The sequence below is a fragment of the Stenella coeruleoalba genome (assembly GCF_951394435.1).
Source record: "Stenella coeruleoalba genome assembly, chromosome: 9".
In the NCBI taxonomy this organism is placed as follows: domain Eukaryota; kingdom Metazoa; phylum Chordata; class Mammalia; order Artiodactyla; family Delphinidae; genus Stenella; species Stenella coeruleoalba.
Genome location: NC_137155.1, coordinates 103046336 through 103059067, shown reverse-complemented (window position 1 = coordinate 103059067; position 12732 = coordinate 103046336). Strand labels below are relative to the sequence as shown.

At 49.8% G+C, this 12732-nt stretch overlaps 1 long non-coding RNA gene across 1 annotated transcript; it reads left to right on the top strand.

Annotated features, from left to right (window-relative positions):
- Positions 1–8496, top strand: LOC307191200. The gene is made up of 3 exons (XR_013829636.1): positions 1–124; positions 443–540; positions 8284–8496. It is a non-coding gene; the product is annotated as an uncharacterized lncRNA (long non-coding RNA).
- Positions 8497–12732: the final 4236 nt, after the last annotated feature.

Below are 12732 nucleotides of genomic sequence, written 5' to 3'. Positions count from 1 at the left end.
AGGCTGGATCTGTCCCAGGCAGGAGCATCTGACGTGGACCATCCTCTGTGCTGCGGCTGGGCCCAGGATTGAGGAGCGAGGCGTGAGGGCAGGAGAGAGAAGAAGGGGAGGAGATCCAGAGCTGGTGAGTCGCTGGCACCAAGCGGAGGCGGCGGTGTCCCGGGAGCTTGGGGCGGAGGGCACAGAGCAGGAGGGGACTGTACAGGAAGAGCGGGGGCGCGAGAGGAGCTGGGTGGGGTGCACCTGGAGAGCCACGGCGCGGCCCTTGCGGGTGGGGCAATGCCACGGCCACCAGCGGATGCCCAGACGGGGTGTCTGCCGCCAGCCGGGGTGAGGCTGGGGTTCCGCTGTTTGTCAGGAAGCCATGAGCTGTGTCTTGAAGGCAGCAGCCTTCAGAGCCTGAGGCTGACTGAACCCCGAAATTCTATCCCCTGAGGCACAGGAAGGCCACTTGCTGAAGATTGGAGGGGCGGCCGGCTGGGATCCAGGCCTCTTAACCCCCAACCTCCAGCTCTTTGGGTCAGATTCTAGAGGCCCAAGGTAAGGATTTGAGATATTTAATTTTTACCAATAAGTTCTATTTATTGACTGGTTTCTGGGTGTCATACCTCATGCTAAGCCCTATATGGTGCAGACAATGGTAATAAGAAAACCGGTAGTAACACAACACTTATGAGTACTGAAGACGTGTCAGGCACCATTAAAAGCACTTTTCATGCATTACCTCATTTTCTGAGGCAAGTACTATTATTATCCCTATTTTTACAGGCGGCAAAAGTGAGGCACAGAGAGGCGAGGGCTCTCCCACTGCCATTCATCCCAAGGTGGCTGAGCCAGGGTCTCCCAGGTGCAGAATCTGCACACTTACTTAGTGTGTTAGAGGCTGTGCCTTGTGTGTCTTCTTATATGACATTATAATGTAGTGTATGCTTTGCACTTATTCCTGCTAATTCCACCCCGCCTTGCAAGATGGTCATTGTTACCCCAGTTTACGAGCCAAGCAGACGGAGTCCCAGAGCTGAGCTGCTTGACAAGATGCCCCCCTAGTGAGGGACGGAGCTGCGGGATTCGGGTCTCACCTCACAAGACCCCACGTCCAGAGTCTGCCCGTTCTGGGCTTCTGTGAGACACACTGCGGGAACCACTGGAGATTTCTAGCTGGGGAGTAAAATGTTCAAAATAACATTTTGGCAGTCCTTATCTACCCGCACTGTGCCGGGGAGATGCACACCCCTGCCTCCCATCAGCCTCTGGTCAAATCCACGATAAATAACAGGAAACTAGGAAGACGGCTGCCCTTCACCGAGCCCTATAGCCCTGGGTCAAAAGTGCCCAGGATCAAGTGAAAAGATCCTGCAACAACCCTCTGATTATTACTATCGGTATAATAATCGTCTCTATGGACAAGAGCAATAGCTGTAATCATAGACTTGCAAATGCTGTTGATGTTTTGCTTGCTATATCTCCTTTCATCTCAGGATATCAAAGTACCTTGCAAATTAATTAAGCCCTGGGAAATAAACATCATGACGTCACTGTTAGGAAGAGGGGAACTGAGGTACCTTGAGCTCAGGTACTTTGTGATGGACCCCCTCCCCGACCCAGAGGCAACAATCAAATGAAAAGGTGATAGTTCCCCCTAAATGTTATTTTCTTCAAAGGTCTCTGGCTCAAAATATTTGTATTAAATTCCTATAGGCGTCTATTTTGTATCGACCACTGTGGGTACTAGGCTACGTGAGCTAATCTGAAAGAAATGTGCAGATTGATGCTTCCTGCCCTCTGATGGAGGGAGAAATTACATGAACTGTGTGGTCACTTACGAAGCTATTGTCAAAGAGCCAGAGAGCAGACCTCCCCTGTGGCAGGACACAGAGAGATGGTGCCTTCAGACGAGGCTGCATGTGCGTCAGGAGAAGGGCAGAGAGGAGAGAGCTTTCCAGGTAAAGGAGAGAACAAGCCTGGCACATGGAAGACTCGAGAGACACAGTCTTGACCCAGGGGTGATGAGCACAGGTGCTGTCAGCCTGGAAGTTCTTGACTTCGAGCCATGAAATCCAGACATGATGCCACAGGTCATGGGCCACTGTGGTTACCTGGGTGCCCCGAGATGTGCACCAGGAAGGAGACGGTGAGCCGGGTCAGTGGACGTGGCTGGCATGGCAGCCCCCCTGCTGGCGGGCAGTGGGGAGCCAGCGAGTGTTCAACACCAACTAAGAGGGCATCTGCTGTTCGATGTCACCCCGCCTGCAATTACAAACGATGCCCACGATCTAAACAACCCACCATGGAAAAAGATCTTTTGTTCTAAATGATTGCTGTGGTTCCTGCTGACTTTTGATGTTACATATGGAAGCTTCGAACGAGTGTGTTTTTATTATGGATTCTTTATTAAGCGTTTTATTGACATGAAGGTTAATTTGGAGAACCCCCAGTTAGATTCAGCTGCGGGCGTGCATGTAGAGGGCAGCTTGCGACGGTTCGACGTGTTTTGAGTTCACTTTGGGGAAAGTCCACGTCTCCGAAGCCTGTCTTTAAGTAGCAGATTCAAACTAAACGATCACAAAGCGGAAGGCTCAGAACTTGAGTTTCTGTATTTCCAGGCGACCACTTGGTGTGTTTAATTTGTATTTAAAATTTAAAACAGTGGAACAGATTGCAAACGGCTGAGGTATAATATTTTTGTTGGGCAAGTACAAATTTTCTTTCGTACACGAAATACTTCACTGAATTTGAATAGTATCCTTACAATTGAAATTTATTCTTTTAGGAAACGTTGCTTACTTTGACTCTAAAGAACAAATCAAGAAAATAATCACTGCTGGTTATTGTATGATTATTTGTGAGAATATTGTGTAGAAGGGAGGTGGTAGAAATGATCTATTCTGGGGCTCACAGTACGCAAAGTGTGCCGTGCCCCAGCCAACGGCCGCAGAGACGGACGGAGAAGGAGCTGGGGCAAGACGTGGCGTTCACCAGCAAGTTCAGGGCCGCGAGAAGGGAGAAAGGGTGTAATCTCATCTGCTTTATCGATAAAGGTATCCACAGAGAGAAAGCGGAGGGAAAGGCTTTCCTTTGTATCCTCACGTACAGTCTAGAAATCACGTTCTGAAATGTATTGTTTCATAGCTGTTCTTTCATGAGCCTCTGTCTCTCCAAAGATACACATTCCACCGCAGAACTTGCATTGTCAGTTTTCCTGGTATCTCCCCGCCGTGCCTAGGACAGTGCTGGACATGAGCACCTGATGGCCTTCGTCGCGTTTCCGTGGAGACGTCTTCACAATCGATGGCAGTTTCTGCTCAAGGCCCTTCCTTCTCCCTGGAGAGAGTCTCCTCGTGTCACGGCCAAGGACTCGGCTGGATGGCGCTCATCAGACCGTTCCGCGGCTGTTTGCTGCCCTGCCACGTGCTCACGGTGCTAACCCGCTGGGAGAGGGTGAAGGGGAGAGAGGGCACAGCCCCAGCCAGGAGGGACTGATGGTCTCCCGGGAGGTGGAGCCACAGACAACACGGTGTCAAAATGTGCTTCTCAGACTGTGAGTCCGGGAAGGCTTCAGGGAGGTGGTGAGCTCCTGGATGGGGCTTGAAGAGACGGATGGATCTGGAAAGGAGTAGAGAACAGAGGTGGAATGGGAGGGACCCAAGTGTGGGTAACGTCAGAACCTGTAAAAAAGGCAAGGGCCCAAAAGTTGATCCCCAGGAGCCCCGGACCCCTCCTTCACCTAAGTGATGCTTACTTTGTGGGGTCCTTACTACAGACGCTCAGGTGGACCCTAAGTGCTTAGATGACCCAGAAATGGGGACTCGGGGGGAGAGGGGCATCTGTAAGGGGGACATTGCGCCCCTGTCTGGGGCGGTCATCCCGGAACCCCCAGCTCTGCCTACACATGGTTTAGAGATGGGGGAGTTCTACCCTTGTTCACACCCACACTTGGGGTGGGAGCTGGGGAGACTCGGGGTGCGTGCTGAACGACACAGGGCAGAAGCCGGGACGGGGAGCTGGCCGGGCCCTCCTGGCCCCCCCAGGTCATCCAAGCCACACGGGTGGTCCCTCAAGGGGCTTAGGACCAAGTCCTGGAGGTACCAGCCAGCCTCTCCTTATGGAAAGAGCACAGTTTCATAGAGTGATTAAGGCTTTTCCCTTAACAAACGCAGAAATCCCGTGGTCTGGGGCAAAACTGAGCTGCAAGTTCTCTTAGCTGCGCTACGTCCTCTCCCGCGGCTGGCCCGCACCCCTCTGCCCCGGCGTGGTCTGCTCTCCCGCCGGGCACTTCCCACATCCAGGCTGTGAGTCCCCCCGGCCATCTCCACTTTCAGCTCCACCAGCAAACGTGTGGATGGTGCCCAGATGAGCTCCTCGCCAAGCACCAGGGGCCTCCGGCACTTTCAAAGGAATCTCGTGGCCATCAAAGGGTGCCCAAGACCACAGGAAAGGTGGGGTAGGGCAAACCGAGAGCTGGAGGAGCTCACATCCCGGGGAGCGGATTTTCCCTGTGCCCCCTCCGGTCACGCACACGCGCTCAAACACACACGGCAAGCGGCCCATCCCCGAGCTGGGGGTGCAGCGTTCTCTCCCTCCACCCACCTGGTGAGAGCTGCACCCTCCCGCGGCGTGGCTGTCGGGTCCCACACAGCGGAGGCCATGCCAGCGTCCTGGAGGTGGGGTCCTCCTGGCCGACCATCTCTCTGTGCTCCCCAGCCAAGGGCAGAGCGGGGCGGCCAGCTGGTCCCCTCAGCTGGCTTGCCTGCCGATAGCATCGGCCCTGCTTGTTTTTCCATTTTAATAAGTGATGCTACAGGTAAGAGGCGGCAGCCTGATGGTATGGAAGGCATATTTCAAAGCCAAATGCTGTGCTGTTGTTTTGGGTTGTCTTACGATCAAAACAGCCCAAATCATGGGAATCCCAGTCTTATCTAGTGATCAGATGGAAGCAAAACTCAGTGATCAGAAAAGCAGCTGATGGGCACAGAGTCCGCGAGGGGAGCTGCGTTCCCTCCCGTGGCCTGGGAACGACTCCAGCCACGCCAGGGAGACCACCGTCCTCCGCCCCCGGCACTCTGCTGCTGACCACGACGCCTCTGGGCATCTCAGGCCAGACCCTGGCATTTGACTGCCCCTACGGAGATGAGAGCAGAGATGTTTCTTTCTGAAAGGTTCCCACAGTTCCGGCCGGAGGCTGAACGGAAGTCGTCCACCCAGGCTCTAGGGGCTGTGCTGGGCCTTGGTTTATCCATTCAAGGTGTCTCTCCTGGGGTCCTGGAGGGTAGAGCTGGCTTCGGGGATGCGCTCTGATGACCAGAGTGGACGTTGCTTTGCTTCTTGTAGCACATGATAGTACAACTTGCGTGCTCTGAGACAGCACGTGGGACCTTTGTCCTCCAGAGGGAGGAAAGGAACTCTCAGAGGCCATGAGATGGTCCCCTCCCCTTCCTTTCAGCAGGTGAAGGTCTAAGGGTCCGTCCACATCACCATTCATGCTACTGATAACAGCCGCAGTACAAAATTACATTTGTATATAAATCGTAAAAATTAAATAAATTGTGTAAAATGTACATTTAAGTTTTCAGAACCCTTTCCTTAAAGATCTCTAAGAAATAAGACTCCACGGTGAGTCCATTGAAAGCTGGGATAGGAATCTAAGTACTTCAGTTAGTGATGATCTACAGTGAACGGAACACGGGGGAGGAAACACCTTGGAGAGAGTGAGGGGTACCACAGGCTCTGTCCCTGTGAGCCCTGGATGCTGTGCAAAGCCACAGTCCAGTAAAACCTCTTCCGGGGACCCCAGGGCAGAAGCTACTGACGATCTAATGATGGCCTTGCACATAGTAGGTTGTCAATAAACACGCCTAAACCGGGTGAACAACTAAACAAGGGTACAAGCTTATTTCCACTCGTTCTGGGGCTGGACCCCAGAAAACAGAAGGCCTGCAGGAGAGCAGTGGGGCTTGCAAGTGCGGGGCCGGGAGGAATCCTCGCGTCCTGGGTCTGGCGTCAGGCAGAACTGCTCTAACTCCTGACGTTTCTCCCCAAACCTCCACCGCCGCCTGCCCTCTGGTCACCTGGTACTGTCTCAGGAGCACAGACGTGATTTTAAGACTACATACGTCTATGGACCAGTGGCTACAATGAGGGTCCATGAATCAGGGCAGGCAGCAGAGGACGCTACCTGCAGGTTAAGGCAATCGCTAAGCAACACCTCGCCCTCGTTCTAGACGCCCATCTAGACAGGAAATTCTACCTGGCCCCATGCAGCCAGTGATGTGGCAATGCCAACGAATACAGAGGTATTTTGACACACGTGACAACTGCCGCCTCCCCACGGGGCACGAAGGGGCTCTGTCCTGGCATCACTGGCCCCTGAAAGCCCTCCAGGCCAAGGCCATGCAAATCCTCAAAACAGAAACATTCCCTGATTCCTTAGCCCACAGTCGGCCAGTGAAGAGCTGAAATCAGCCCCTCAGAGCAGCCCTGGCAGGAGCATGAGCCCCAGGCACGGGCGGCGCTGCCGAGAGGGGAGTGGGGCCGGGTCCAGGGTGAGGGGCTCAGCCTGAGAAGGAGCTGAGGTGGGTGGGCGGCAGCGGGACCCCGGGCTGATGACCAGCGAGGAGGGGCAGCACCCCCGGCCTGGAGCAGGGAGCCCACGTCAAGCAGGCATTAGAGCCGCTGCTCTCAAGAAATCAGTTGATTTCCCCTCTGTTGGACCCAAGCAGAGACGCCCACACGGCAGTGCAGGCCTGTCTGGCGCTCTGCCCAGCAATCACTTGTCGGCAGTTCACCTCCGGGCTCCAGTGCGAGGCTCAGATCCCCAGAGCCAAGTCTGTCTCGCGTGCGCTCCCTCCGGCGTGCCCATCCCCACCCCACGGGGCACGGGTTTCACCCAGCCTCCGGGGAGGTACAGGTCCTGGGACAGAAGAGGAAAGGACGGTGGGACGGCCTCACTTTTGTCTCCATGGGCTTCTAGTCACAGCCCTTTCTGCAGTGAGGGCCTGTGGGACAGCCCTGTTCACTTCCAGTCCAACTGCACACCTGCACCGTCTATACCTGCACTGTGTCCACACCTGCACTGTCCACACCTGCACTGGGTCCACACCTGTACTGGGTCCACACCTGCACTGTCTACACTTACACTGTCCACACCTGCACTGAATCCACACCTACACTGGGTCCACATCTGCACTGTCCACACCTGCACTGGGTCCCCATCTGCACTGGACCCACACCTGCACTGTGCAGGGTATTGCAGTGGTTGCAGGTGCCTGTACCTGGGCCCACCCTGGAGGAACTTGCAGTTCTCTTGAGGATTTTAAAGTTACACCTGTCAATCCTGCCTCTCGTAATTCTTTATGATTCCCGTACAAAGAATGGTTTTTGTATTTTTAAATGGCTGAAAAAAATCAAATAAAAAAAATACTTCATGACACATGAAAATTATATACAATGTAATGATCAGGGTCCATAAATGAAGTTCAATTGTAACACAGCTCTCCTCGTTCCCTCGTGGGCGGTGTCTGGCTTCCGGGCCTGACCGCGGCAGAACTGAGCAGCGATGGCAGAGACCCTTTGTCCACGGGGCCTAAGATACTTGCTACTGTGTCCTTTACAGAAAAAGACCCCAAGTAGACTTTGAAGTTCATGGAGGCAAGACTGAGAATGTCCCAGCCAACACGGTGTCCCATGGCCTCCCCTGGACTTGGCATCAGTGGGCACTTTCAATATGACAGATGAAAGAATAAATACCAAAGCTCCTCGACGGAACAAATCTTAATTCTCTAGGAGCGTATTTTATACACTAGGGGATTCTGGTGATCCATTGGTAGGTTTTTTTCCCTCAGTATTTCCCTTCAGTGGTTCCAGAACCAAAAGCCTTGGGACAGTCCCTCCTCCTCCAGGAAGCCATCCTGGACTTCCATCTTGCATGGATCCCTCTTCACCCTATTCTGTGCTGTCTTCCGTGCCTTGGACTTCTGAACAGAGCCTCTCCTGGGTTCATTGACTTGTAGAAAGGTTCTTTTATTTGGGACACCCGAAGCTCCTGCATCTTCTTCTAGGGCAAGGCCTGGGGGAATCTGTGCGTGACTTGCGTGGTTTCCCTTCCATGAATCTCTTCCCCTTTTGTGAGTGGATGTCCTTCACTCGGTATCAACAGACGCCATTATGATGCTGTGTTCCAAGGTGAACATTCGTGAACTTTCTTACAACCTAGAGTAGCAGTCCTCAGCTGATCTTCTTCCCACTAGGACATGAGCTCCTATACTTTGCCATCTTGTTTTACCCCAGGGTTGTATCCTGTTAGCCAACCTAGATGTCCTTCTGGACCAGGATTCTAAACGTCCGGGTGGAGTTCACAGCTGGACCCCAGGGAACAGAGTGTAAGATGGTAAACGTGCGGGCTTCACACATAGAACACACAACAGGTGAGCGAGCAGCCTGACAGGTAACATGTAGCCTCGTGATGGAGCATAGCTCAGAGGTTGGCCCTACTACTTCTTCCCTAGTAGTCCTAAGCAGGAATAAAAATACCGACTTCTTCGAACTAGAATAAGAATTATATGGGGATATGTACGAAAAGTGCATAAGCCCCAGCTTGTAGTGACTGTGCAATAAATGTTCTTCCCTGTGCTCCACAGGGCAGGGAGCGGGGTTTTCTCTTTTTGTTTTATTGCTGTAGCTCCCAGCACAAGGTTGTGTGGGGTAAGAACCATTGTCCAATGATAATCAGTAATGAAAACAGGTAGCTACTTCCTGGGAATCTATTGGTCGACTGCTCTGAAATGAACAGACAATAGAAATAGGGTTGTTAGACTTCAAAACTAAAAATAAAGGTGTTCCAGTTAAATTGAAATTTGAATATGTGGGATATTCATATACTAAAAAAGTATTCATTGTTAATCCAAAGTTCAAATTGAACTGAAGATCCTCTGTTTACCCAGAAACCGTGAATGGAAGGGGTTTCTGAGTCACGTTCATGGGCAAGCAGAGCTAGAGAGCAGGTGTAGGAGGCTCTCCTTCCTGCCCGTGAGAAGGGCCTGGGAGATGAGGACCTACCAGATTGATCGTAATAAGCAGCTCATTCTTTTTCATGGGGATTTGCCTCAGTCTGTTGACCAAGATCTGAAGCCTCTACTCAGGAAGACTCGGGGATGCACGTGAGCTTGAGGAAAGGCCAGGAAGCTGGCTGGCTTCACCTGACATATAGTCCTAACTCCCCAGAGCAACTCCACCAGAAACTAGAAAAAGCCTATGCTTGTTCTTCAAGGCGTTTGAAGGTAAATTGAACTGAATTTTAGGCATTTTTCTTCCTCAAATTCGAGACATCTTATCAATGTGGTAATAAGGTTTCTAATTACGTGTCTGATCTGATGTGAACTTATTGCATCTTATCAAAAATGCACACATTTCCTAAGCCTTCATGTAGGCAGATTTCAGTTTGCTTTTCCTTTAGTTATGCTTTAAGGAATACTTTTGAAAACCAAGCTCGTTTTCTCCCTTATTGACAAATGACACCTTTCTTATTAACGAAGCGGTTCTTAAGTCTTCCTACTCAATCATCAAAATCTCTATTATTATTATTTATCATCTTCCTTATCATTTCTCACACTGCTTTGCATGCAGCAAAAACAGCTCAGAGTTAGCACCACCAATTAAAAGGTAAAACAAGCCCGAAGAATTCTTTCTTAGTAATAAGTTATCCATTAAATACTGCTGAAGCTGTTCTTCTTGTAAAACGTATGTCAACACAATCTCAAATACTTTTTGTAAAGTACCGGTAGTAAGACATTAAAAATGACAAAAATGTCTTTAATCTATAAAAAATGTAATCACCTGAGATCATTTGCTGCACAAGGAAATAAATATTGCCCAGACTGCTCTATGCAACCAGCAGCTATTCTGAGGGGCAGGAAGACAATTACTTTCTAGTAGACCATCAATAGGAGTTGTATCATCTCTTCTCCCTTCAACAAAGAGGAGTGAATCTCATGACCCGTAACTCGTGAAGGATGTCACAACATACCTCCTTCTTTGGGGAAAAACAAACAAACACACTGTATTTTAGAAGCTGAAATATATCCATAGTCAGTCAATTCACAGACATAGAGAACAGACTTGCGGCTGCCAAGGAGGACGGGGAGACAGGGAGGGATGGATGGGGAGTTTGGGGTCAGCAGATGCAAACTATTACATATAGGATGGATAAACAACAAGGTCCTGCTGTAGAGCACAGGGAACCATATTCAATATCCTGTGACAAACCATCATGGAAAAGGATATGAAAAAGAATGTATATATATGTATAATGGAATCACTTTGCTGTACAGAAGAAATCAACACAACATTGTAAATCAACTATACTTCAGTAAAATAAATGTTTAAAGAAAGAACTGCTTTAAAGAGCCAGAGAGAGAGAAAGAGATGTGGGGATACGGTGCTTTACAGTTTGGAGGTCCAAGTCTTCCTATGTCCCAATCAAATACAAAGACAATAATTATGCAAACAGTCTCAGGTCAATCAACACGTCTATCCGTCACTCCACAGGTGCTCACTCAGTACCGTGGGAGGAGAGATGCATGTACGTGGGAACCAGTAGAATATGAACATACAGCCAGTCTGGGGCAGCTGAAAGAGAACAGGAAACACTGACTGAGGAAAAGGAACAGGGCTGTGTTGGCCAGAGCGCTGAGGACCACAGCTCTCCAGTTCCGCCGTTATTTCCACGCACAGGGAGCTGGGACGGTAAATAGTAGGGTTTCTTGTGAAGTTCATCTGAATAATAAAATAAAGTCTCCTGGAGATGCATGGAGAATTTGTTGATTCTGCATCGGAGGGTCGGTCGTATTTCAGCCTGCGGGGTTTTTAGGGACCGTGTGTTCAGGTCTTGGTTCACCCCAGCACAGCTAAGACACCCAAAGCTACTGTAGCTCATGTCAGCGATTTTCAAAGGTTTTTTAAATTGCAGTAAAAAATACATACAATATTTATCATCTTAACCGTTTTATGGGTACAGTTCAGTAGTGTGAAGTATGTTCACGTTGTTGTGAAACAGATCTCCAGCGTAGGATCGGTCACTCGAAGGTCTCCACAGAGCAGAGCAAGCTCTGCCCTTGGTACAGCATGTAAACCAACTATTTCCGTGAGGGCTCAGCATCCTGACCATTTTTCTGGAACTCGTTGTGAAGTCTTGTCTTTTTCTCTCTGCAACTCCCAGCCCCACGCACATCCTTTTCCTCCCAGGGATGTTAAACTCTGATCTCTTCCAAACCCTTCTCTATAAAAAGGCAATAGTTGACTCAGCAATTCCACTCCTGGGTGTATACCCCAAAAAACCCCAGAACTCTAATCCCAAAAGATACAAGCACCCCACTGTTCATAGCAGCACTATTTACAATAGCCAAGACACGGAAGTTACCTAAATGTCCATTGACAGATGAATGGGTAAAGAAGATGTAGTACATATATATACAGTGGAATACTACTCAGCCATAAAAAAGAATGAAATTTTGCCATTTGCAACAATATGGATGGACTTAGAGGGTATTATGCTAAGTGAAATAAGTCAGACAGAGAAAGACAAATACTGTATGATATCACTTACATGTGGAATCTAAAAAATACAAAAATTAGTGAGCATAACAAAAAAGAAGCAGACTCACAGATCTAGAGAACAAACTAGTGGTTACCAGTGGGGAGAGGGGAGGGGGGAGGGGCAACAGAGGGACAGGGGCTAAGAGGTACAACTACTATGTATAATACAAGCTACAAGGGAATTCCCTGGCAGCCCAGTGGGTAGGACTCGGTGCTTTCATTTCCGGGGCCCGGGTTCAATTCCTGACCAGGGAGCTAAGATCCCACAAAATGCAGAGTGTGGCCAAAACATTAAAAAATAAAAAATAATATAAGCAAAAAGGATATATTGTGCAACCCAGGGAATATGGTCAATGTGTTATAATAACTATAAATGGAGCATAACCTTTAAAAATTGTGAAGCACTATACGTATGCCTATAACTTATATAATATACATCAACTCTACTTCAATTAAAAAAAAAAAGAAACCCATAATGGGATTACAATGGGGGAAAAAAAGGTGATACTGTTAACAGTTTATGGTAATATCACCTGGGGGATTCAAATTTTAACCAGGCAGTTTTAAGCTAAAGGAATGAAGCTGTTAAAACAAGTCCAGGCAGTAGCAAACAGACAGGTGGGGATCCGAGGCTCAGGTGGGCTGTCCAGTCCTCCAAGCCGATATGCCTGGTGCACAGGCAATGTCCAGGCTGGTCACGTAGGGAAGAAGCAACAAAGCAAGGGATGTCGCACACGGCTCATCTGTGGAGCCTGCCTGCCCACAGCCATTCTGCCCGTACCTTGTTCTCTGTGATTCTGGCAACTTCTGGGCGCTTCACGGGTCCACACCTATCTCAAGAGCCAGCCTGTGGCTTTACACTGTTTGGCTTGGAGCCATGAGATAACCCGGGAACTTCAGCTTTCTCTTCTGGGAATCAGACTTGGCAGAGTGAGGACTGTGTGCAAGGCCAACTAGTGAGAAGAAACCAGGAATGTGGAGAAGCAGCATGCCAGTTAAGACAGACACATGGAGGTATTTGGAGCAAGGGGGAGATGGAGATGAGGACAGAAACAGAGATGGAGACAGAGACAGAGATGGAGATGGATATTACATGGAGAGCGAGACGGAGACGGGGATGGAGACGGGGATGGAGATGGAGATGGG